Here is a 10,102-nt window from a genome sequence, read left to right as displayed (position 1 = left end):
TGTCTGAGCCCGGGTTCGAACCGGGGACCTCTAGTGTGTGAGACTAGCGTGATGACCAACTACACCACCCAGACCATTTATTAACAATTCATTGCACATTTTAATGACAACACTTGCCTTGTTTAATCCTTCACTTTAATAAAATTAATTTTTTTTAGTCTCTATCTTAAAAAACTACAATATTTAATTCCTTTATTAAGTTCATTAAACTATTTAAAATCATAAAACTAATTAATTAATGAAAAACACGTTATTTATTTTTGTTAACTTTTTAATTCATGTAATTATTTTTAAAATAAATTATAAAAAATTAGCTTGTGGTTTCGCATATTTTCAAGTAAAATCATAAGATTAACTTTTTGATAAATTGGTAGCTCAAGCTTACATTCCATTAATAAAGAGGAAAAATTGTCAAAACATGATCCCAAGAAAAAATAAGATAAATTATAATTTAATCCCTAAAATTAATCCTTGCATTTTTAAAATCCACTCTTTAGATATTTTAATTCATATATTTTATCATATTTATTATTTTAATTATAATATTATAATTTTATTTTATCAATAGTACAGGTATATTATATATTTGAACTAAAAGAATTTAATTGAAAATTTTATTTTTATATTATTTTATTTTACATTTAACAAAAATTGAAAAATAAAAATAAATCTAGACACTTTAACGTCTATATATGTTCAAGTAAGGACTATTATGTAAGTTTATTAAAATATTAGTAACCAAATAAATGGGCTTTAAAAAAATGTAGAAACTAAATATCAGAGTAATCAAAGCGCTGATCTAGGAAAATTATTTCTCAATAAGAAAAATATAAATATAATGTTCAATGAACCGAATGAAAATATTTGAAATTAAAAAAAAAATCCATATTTAACCTTCACACAATAAAAATGAGAACTTTTGTGTTTTTAAAATATTATATTTTTTAAAATGTATAGACTAACTAATAAATTTCATTAAATATAAAAATAAATAGTAGTGTATTTTAAAATATAGGGATGAACTAATTAATTTTACTAAGATATAAAAATTAAATAGTAATTTGACTGATATTAAAATTCATTGACTAAAATGCCATTTACTTTCCAAAATGTATTTTCCTCAAAAATATTATTCGAATTTTTTAACATTTAAAACGCATAGAAAATTGATCAATACAAAATATTTTTTAAGTTAAAGAAAAAATTAAACAATTTGTAATAAAAAAAATTATTTTTAAAGAAAAATTATTTTATAAACTTTAACTATTTGATTAAAATATAAAAATATTTATATATTAATAACATAAACACATAAAGTTTTTAACATTACAAGTAGACAATGTAAAACATTTTTTTATTTAAAATTTATTTATAAAAAATATTTTTTATAAATAAAAAAATTTAAAGAATTCAATAGAAGCATGATAAAAAATTAAATAATATATACTTTTTTAAAAAAATACGTAAGTTAAATAATTTATCTATTGTTAATTGCACTCTTCACCGTTCACACTTGCAGTTAGGGCCGCAGCCTATTTTGGTTCATATCATATTTCAACTTTTTATTTTTGTTTTGGTTTAATTCAATTAGGTTTTTTAAAATTTTTATTTTTTAAATAAAAAATAAATTTCAATTCAAAATTTAATTGATGAATTTGAATCCTATTATAGTTTAATTTAATTACAATTTAAATCAAGTTTTAATTTAATTTTAAACAATCTAGTTTTGATTAATTAGTTTTAATATTTTTAATATATAAATTATTTTTTTATAAAATAAATGGTAGAAATAATAACGAAGCAAGTTGAGAAGAGGATCGCTCTTTCTATTCTTTCTTCACGGAAGTTTAGAATTGAGGCAAGATATTTCACCCCACGACGAAAGATGGGACGGATTTTCTTATAGGAAATTATTTTTTACTTTTTTATTTTAATTTATTAATTTATAATATAAATTCATTTATTACAAAATAAAATATAATTAAAAAATATATTTTATATATTATTTTAATAATATATTTTATTAAAATTATAAATGGAACTAAAAATATTTATATTAGAGTTTTATTTATAGCCATTAAATATGCACACCAACACTGCCGAGTGTTGACTGCTGAGGTCATCCAGTTAGTGGATTGTGACGACTGCAAGCAAATCAATATTCCATCTGACGTGGAACGTAAAGGTTTTGTTTTTTTGATCGGAAACGAAAAGCGTTGAATGCATGATAGAAGGCCATCATTATAATGTCTTCCAAGTTTCAAATTAAAAGAAAATGTCAGATTGATTTCTTTTAGGTGTTGAGGAAATTTTAGTTTGTAATTTTCATTCTTGAATAAAGCCAACGTAGTAATGAAGTCTCCCCCCCTTTTGGTTGTTGGGGGATCACATCACAGCTACTGAGTATCCACGTCGTCATGGGCGCAGTAAAATTTTAAATGAGTTTAATAATAGTTTTATAAAAAAAAATTTTAAATTTTTTAGAAAAAGAATGATGTAATTAGTTAAATATAAATTTTTATACTATAAAAGTGGCTTTCTTAATTTTATTTTATTATTTTTTTCATTTAATAAATTTATAATTATAATTTTTATTTTTTAAATTTTAAATTATTAAATAACATCATTAAATGAAAATTTAATATAATTTTTTTTTATTTTTTTTATCAATTTAAAATATTAATAGCTTTCTTCTTATAATTTTATTATTATTTTTTTTTATTAAAATATTTTCATATACAAGTTAGAAGAAAAAAAATTTCTTTTACAATAATAGAAGTTAAATCATGTTATTTATTTTATTAAATTTATAATTTTAACTGAATTTATTTTTTATAATTTTTTAAAAAAATAAATTGAGATAAATTAGATAAATTTTATAATATTAGGATATCAATATATTTTAAGTTTAATAATTCATGATATTAATAATTCATTATATTTTTAAATTAATAGCATTTTCATTTAATTTTTAGTAAATCAATTTAAAAAAAAAATTAAAGTGTTTATTTTTATTATTATATTTATTAAATGTTTTTATTTTATAATTATAAAATAATTCTATCACTACATAAAATTATCATCATTAGTTAATTAATATCTTAAATTAATATTTAAATAAATATTTTATTAATAAATTATATATTTTAATTAAGTCCCCCTAAATTAAATTTTTGGTTCTATTACTGCTTCATGTAAACCCTGACATGGCTTGATTTTTCCTTGTTCAAAAGTTTTTTTATTCATTCAATTTAAAATTTATACATTATTTAAAATATGATAAAATTTTAATTTATTTTATTTTAATAAAATAGATATAGGTACATAAAAAATCATTTAATCGAATATGTAGTAAGGTAATAATATATCTTATTTAAATATATAAATAATAATTAAAATTTATCTATTAAATATATTAATCTAGTAATAAATTTACCACATTAAAAGAGAGTCAATTAATCTCTTTTTTAAAATTATTTATACATTTATTTATTTAATTAACCCCTCATTAATTTAGATATTAAATCTTTTTTTATGAATGATCTATTTTAGTAATAAAAAATCAATTAACTCTTTTATATTGATCTCATTTCTTTTTCTATATCCGCCACTGTATAGGTCCCACTTATTTCTTGAATCCATACTAAACTTAATATAAGCAAAGGAAAATTCTATAACATACTAGAAGCTCTATTTGTTTTGTAAAAAAATACTTTGATGTATAAATTATTTTTTTAAAAGAATATTTTTCATAAAATATTTTTATAAAACTATTTTATTATATTTTTATAAAATTATCAAAGTCTAAATAATGAATAATAATTTTTACGTTTGAAAATAATAAATTATTTTTTTAATAATTTAATTTTTTAATTAAAAAAATATTTTATATTAATCTATTTATCTGAATGCTTAAATACTAAAAAATATAAAAAATATTTTTTTATAAAACAAACAAAACTCTAACATTATGATTGGATTGGAGGAAGGAAAATAAGGAAAATAAAATAAAAAAGTTAATAATGATGATGAAAAAATATATTTTTCTTCTTGTGTTTAGATAGAGGAAGAAAAATATAAGAGGAAAAGTTATTTTATAAAGAGGAAAATTATAATTGTACCCCCTAAATTAAGAAACAAAAATTTATATAATATAAAAGTATATTTATAATTTTTTTATATTTTTCTCTTACTTTATCTCCATTTTAGAGAAAAAGTAGATGTGAATAAAAAATTTTTATTTTTCTCTCAATTTTTTTTATATATTTATTTTCTATCAATTCAAATATATAATAATAAAAAATAAAATTATTTTACTCTCAAATTTTTTCATCCCGTACTTTCTCTCTATTCAAATATAATGTAAATGTCCAGGAAAATTGTTTCTCAATAAGAAAAATATAAAAATAATGCTCAATGAACCCAATGAAAATATTTGAAATTAAAAAAAATCCATATTTAATCTTCACACAATAAAAATGAGAATTTCAATTAGAAATGTGTTTTTAAAATATTATATTTTTCAAAATACATAAACCAATTAATAAATTTTATTAAATATAAAAATAAATAGTAGTGTATTTTAAATATAGTGATGAACTAATTAATTTTATTAAGATATAGAAACTAAATAGTAGTTTGATTGGTATTAAAATTTATTGACTAAGACTCCGTTTGCTTTATATTTTAAAAAAAAAATACATAAATTAAATAATGTATCTATTGTTAATTACACTCTCCGCCGTTCACACTTGCAGTTAGGGCCACAGCCTATTTTGGTTCAGATCGCATTTTAATTTTAGTTTGATTCAATTGGTTTTAGTTTTAAATGGTTTAGATTTTTTAAAAATTTTTATTTTTTAAATAAAAAATAAATTTTAATTCAAAATTTAATTGATGAATTTGAATCCTATTATAGTTTAATTTAATTATAATTTAAATCAAGTTTTAATTCAATTTTAAACAATCTAATTTTGATTAATTAGTTTTAATATTTTTAATATATAAATTATCTTTTTTATAAAATAAATGGTAGAAATAATAATGAGGCAAGTTGAGAAGATGATCGCTCTTTCTGTTCCTGTCTCACGGGAGTTTAAAATTGAGGCGAAATATTTCACGTCACGATGAAGGACTAGATGAGTTTTTCTTGTAGGAAATTATTTTTTTTTTATTTTAATGTATAATATAAATTTATTTATTAAAAAGTAAAATATATTTTATATATTATTGTAATAATATACTTTATTAAAATTATTATATTTAAATATATAAATATTTAATAATAGGACGGTTAAATGGAACTAAAAATATTTATATTAGAGTTTTATTTATAGCCATTAAATATGCACACCAACACTGCCGACTTTGACTGCTGAGGTCATCCAGTTGGTGGATTGTGACGACTGCAAGGAAATCAATATCCCATCTGACGTGGAACGTAAGGGTTTTGTTTTTTAGGTCGGAAACGAAAAGCGTTGAATGCATGATAGAAGGCCATCATTACAATGTGTTGAGGAAATTTTAGTTTGTAATTTTCGTTCTTGAATAAAGCCAACATAGTGATGAAGTCTCCAGCCCCTTTGGTTGTTGGCGGATCACATCACAGCTACTTCGAGTGGTTGTCCACGTCATGGACGGAGCCATATTGGTACCAAGTAGAAATTTAGTCCTCCTAAAATTTTAAAAGTTTTCAAAAACTTAATGATAATTTAAAAAAAAAGTTTAATTTTATATTAAATTTTAATAAATATAAACTCTTAAAAATTTTAAAAATTTTAAGTGAATTTAATAGTAATTTTATAATTTTTTTTAATTTTTTATTAAGAGAATGATACTAATAGATAAATATAAATTATCGTATTATAAAAAAATTTAAATTATTATTATTTTGTCGCTACATATTTTTTATTATTTTTATTTTATTATTTTTTACTCAATAAATTCATAATTGTAATTTTTATTTTTTAAAATTTAAATTATTAAATAATATCACTAAATAAAAATCTAACATAATTTTTTTATTTTTTTTCATCAATTTAAAATATTAATAGCTTTCTTCTTGTAATCTTATTACTATTTTAAATTTTTTTTTCTTGTTAAAATGTCTTCGTATTCAAGTTAGAAGAAAAAAAAAATTCTTTTACAATATTAGAAGTTAAATCATATTATTTATTTTATTAAATTTATAATTTTAACTGAATTTATTTTTTATAAATTTTTTTTAAAAAAAAAAATTTTGAGATAAATTAGATAAATTTTATAATATTAGGCTTTCAATATATTTAAGATTTAGCAATTCATGATATTAATAATTTATTATATTTTTAAATTAATAGCAATTTCATTTAATTTTTAATAAATTAATTTTTTTGAAAAAATTAAAATACCTATTTTTATCATTATATTTATTAAATATTTTTATTTTATAATCATAGAACGATTCTATCATTATATAAAATTATTATCATTGATTAATCAATCTCTTAAATTAATATTTAAATAAATATTTTATTAATAAATTATACATTTTAATTAAGTCCCTCTAAATTAAATTTTTGGTTCATCGCTGGTACATAAACCCTGACATGGCTTGATTTTTCCTCGTGCAAATGTTTTTATTCATTCAATGTAAAATTTATACATTATTTAAAATATGATAAAATTTTAATTTATTTTATTTAAATAAAATAGATATAGGTATATAAAAAAATCATTTAATCGAATATGTAGAAAGATAATAATATATCTTATTAAAATATATAAATAATAATTAAAATTTATTTATTAAATATATTAATCTTATGATAAATTTACCACGTTAAAAGAGAGTCAATAAAATCTTTTTTTAAATTATTTATATATATTTATTGTCACGACCCAACTTATGGGTCGGACCGACGCTAGGACCTGGACTGACATAAAGCACCCGAGGCCCGTAGTAAGTCTTACTGTTCTCAAATTCATAACCAAGGCCCAAAAATTTAGGCTCAACATGTAAATAAAATTAAATAAAATAAAATATTTTTTTATTCGGGTCAATCTAACCCGATAACCATAAAAAACTGAAGTAAGAGGAGCCTCGCTCAACCCTGTTACCATCACTAACAAATTGTTTAAATACCACACAAATCTTCATTTATTAATCTCAAAATTTTAAATTAACACGATTTCTAATAAGGTTCACACTATTACTAACACATGCGGAGTTATAGATTTCAAATTTTGAAAAATAATAAAACAATTAAATAACCGACGTTAAACCTGCAATGAAGAAAACAGGTTGCTCTGTAAAAGAACTCCTCCTGTAGCCTGAAAAAATAGGTGAACAGGAGTGAGCGTTCGACTCAGAGAGTAAAATATCAATTTTAACCATAATCCCTATGACTATCTAAAGCTAATGCACCCTGTAGAGTGAAATGCAACATCTGCAATATTTTCACACCATAACAGTAAAAAGGTAATTTGGAGCACTCACACACCCGATAATGTCAAACAATACTTGTATGGGAGCTGATCCTCTATACAGCTCTCTTAATCCAACTGTGCCAGCGAAGGACTAAAACTCGGACTTCCACTTAATAAACCAAATCGGGGTCCCAGTGAAGAACTCAAGCCGTGTCTATCCTGAAGGACCGGATCCCAGCGAAGATCTCAAGCCGTGTCTACCCGTCCTGTCCATAGCCAACACTATACCACACGCACGCCAACGCACGCACACTGCTCCAAATTACCACAACAACATCCATAGCACTTTAACAATTATGAATGCAACATAAAACGTGCCTAGTGTTTAACTACATAGATATATTTTTATAAGTGATGCATGGGCATGCTTGAACATATAATAATATCGAAATTATAATTAAAATTGATATTTTACTCACAGTACACCGATGACTATTGTGCCTGCTAGATGCAGAAAAATAGCTGATCTCGATCACCTAATAATTAAATTATAAATTTATTAATACTAAGTTAAGATAAAACTCTAAAGAGGCAACAGACAGCCTAATTCATGCCGGAAATCCGACAGAGTTTCCCCTATACCTAGGACCTACCCAACCTGCAAAAAGGCTCAAAATACACTTCTATATCTGCCAATCACACAATCACAACTCAAGCATATCACAAGGCCCCTCCTGGGCCCACCCCAAACAGTCAACAATCACAATTCAAAAAAATTACAATTTAATCCCTATAACTAGCCCTTTTGTAAAAACTATCCAAACGAGCTCTAAAAATTCTAAAATTTTGCCCCGCGGTCCTTAATAATATTATAAGGCTATTGCAAAAGGAATTATAATTTTTCGATCATCCACGAATATTTTATGAATTTTATTCTAAATCGATATTAGCCGCAAATGAGCAACTTAGAGTTCGGGTTTACCTATACCAATTCTGACACCTAGAACGCATCCAAAACGTCTAAAAATGCTAGGATTGACTGTACTATTGACCACATTCTGAGACGGGCCGTCAGACAGTCGGATCTGACTGAAAACGCAGTCCCGGCGTCGGTGAGCTATCCTCGATCCGATTGCACCAAAATTAAATCCAAATTGTGTTAATAATTATTATAAAATTATTTTTAAATTTTGGGAATCGAAAAAATTCGAAAATCTCACCAAGCAATTTGAACCGTCCGATTATTGCCTTTTTCAAACGGTGTCCGATAGAAGCAGGACCAGTCCTATCTTGAAGATCTCGTCGTCCTGAGTCCATCGGTGGCCTCGGATTTCCGATCCGACGGTGGGATCGTTGGAAAAGTGGCCGGAAAGATACTGCCATCACTTTCTCTCTCCTCTAGATTCGCCGGAAACCTCCACGAAATGGAGCACTATTGATCGGGATGGGAAGCCCATGGTCCCAGGAGTAGAGCGCCACCCTCACTTGGCCGGAACGCCACCGGGAACCGCCAGAATCACTCCTAGAAGGACGCGGCAGCCGCGCGCGTTGGGGGCCTCCTCTCGCCGCCGTTTGCAGTCCAGGGGTTGACGGTGCCGCTAGAGACCGCTGGGAGCTTGCCAGACCCTTGCCGACCGTCGCCCGCCACTGGTTCGGCAGGAGACGCAGTGAACGGAGAGGGAGAGGGAGAGAGACGGGAGGAAGAGAGAGACGGGAGGGAGGGGCTTGCTGCGTTTTAATTTTTCTGATTGTTTTTTTTTTAATTTCTAATTACACTATTAGTCCCCTAACTTTTTAGGGGTTTACAATTAGGTCCAAAATAATTTTTATTATGTTAAAATTTGATAAAATTCTAGTAATGACAAAAATAAATATAGTCTAGGAAAATTTAATTATTTTATTCCCATTTACTAAATTAACTTTAATTATTTTATTCTCATTTTTTTTTGGGTTGTTACATTTACATATTTATTTAATTAACCCCTCATTAATTTAGATATTAAATCTTTTTTTATGAATGATCTATTTTAGTAATAAAAAATCAATTAACTCTTTTATATTGATCTCATTTTTTTTTTCTATATCCGCCGCTGTATGGATCCCACTTATTTCTTGAATCCATGCTAAACTTAATATAAGCAAAGGAAAATTCTATAACATACTAGAAACATATAACTTAAGTAATTTCTTAGGCTCTATTTATTTTATAAAAAATATTTTCATGTATAAATTATTTTTTTAAAAAGAATATTTTTCATAAAAATATTTTTATAAAACTATTTTTATTATATTTTTATATTTTAATAAAATTATCAAAGTCTAAATAATAAAAAATAATTTTTACGTTTGAAAGAATAATTTTTTATATTTTCTCCTTACTTTCTCACAATTTTAGAGAAAAAGTAGACGTGAACAAAAAATTTTTATTTTTCTCTCAACTTTTTTTTTTTATATATTTACTTCCTATCAATTCAAATATATAATAATAAAAAACAAAATTATTTTACTCTCAAATTTTTTTCTCCCTTATTTTCTCTCTATCCAAATATAATGTAAATGTCCCTCACAATAAAGACAGTGAATATGAATGAGAAAACATATCCATCAACAGCAATGAATAATCCCTGTTAAGTAATAATTTCTTTTACACTAATAATAATATTTAGAAGCTCAATAGTAATTTACCATTCAATCA

At 23.9% G+C, this 10,102-nt stretch overlaps 1 non-coding gene across 1 annotated transcript; it reads right to left on the bottom strand.

Annotated features, from left to right (window-relative positions):
• Positions 1 to 74, bottom strand: TRNAV-CAC (transfer RNA valine (anticodon CAC)). Its single transcript has one exon. It is a non-coding gene; the product is annotated as a tRNA-Val (tRNA).
• Positions 75 to 10,102: the final 10,028 nt, after the last annotated feature.

The sequence above is a fragment of the Hevea brasiliensis genome, chromosome 11 (genome assembly GCF_030052815.1).
Source record: "Hevea brasiliensis isolate MT/VB/25A 57/8 chromosome 11, ASM3005281v1, whole genome shotgun sequence".
NCBI lineage: Eukaryota > Viridiplantae > Streptophyta > Magnoliopsida > Malpighiales > Euphorbiaceae > Hevea > Hevea brasiliensis.
This window is presented reverse-complemented; position numbering and strand designations above follow the sequence as displayed.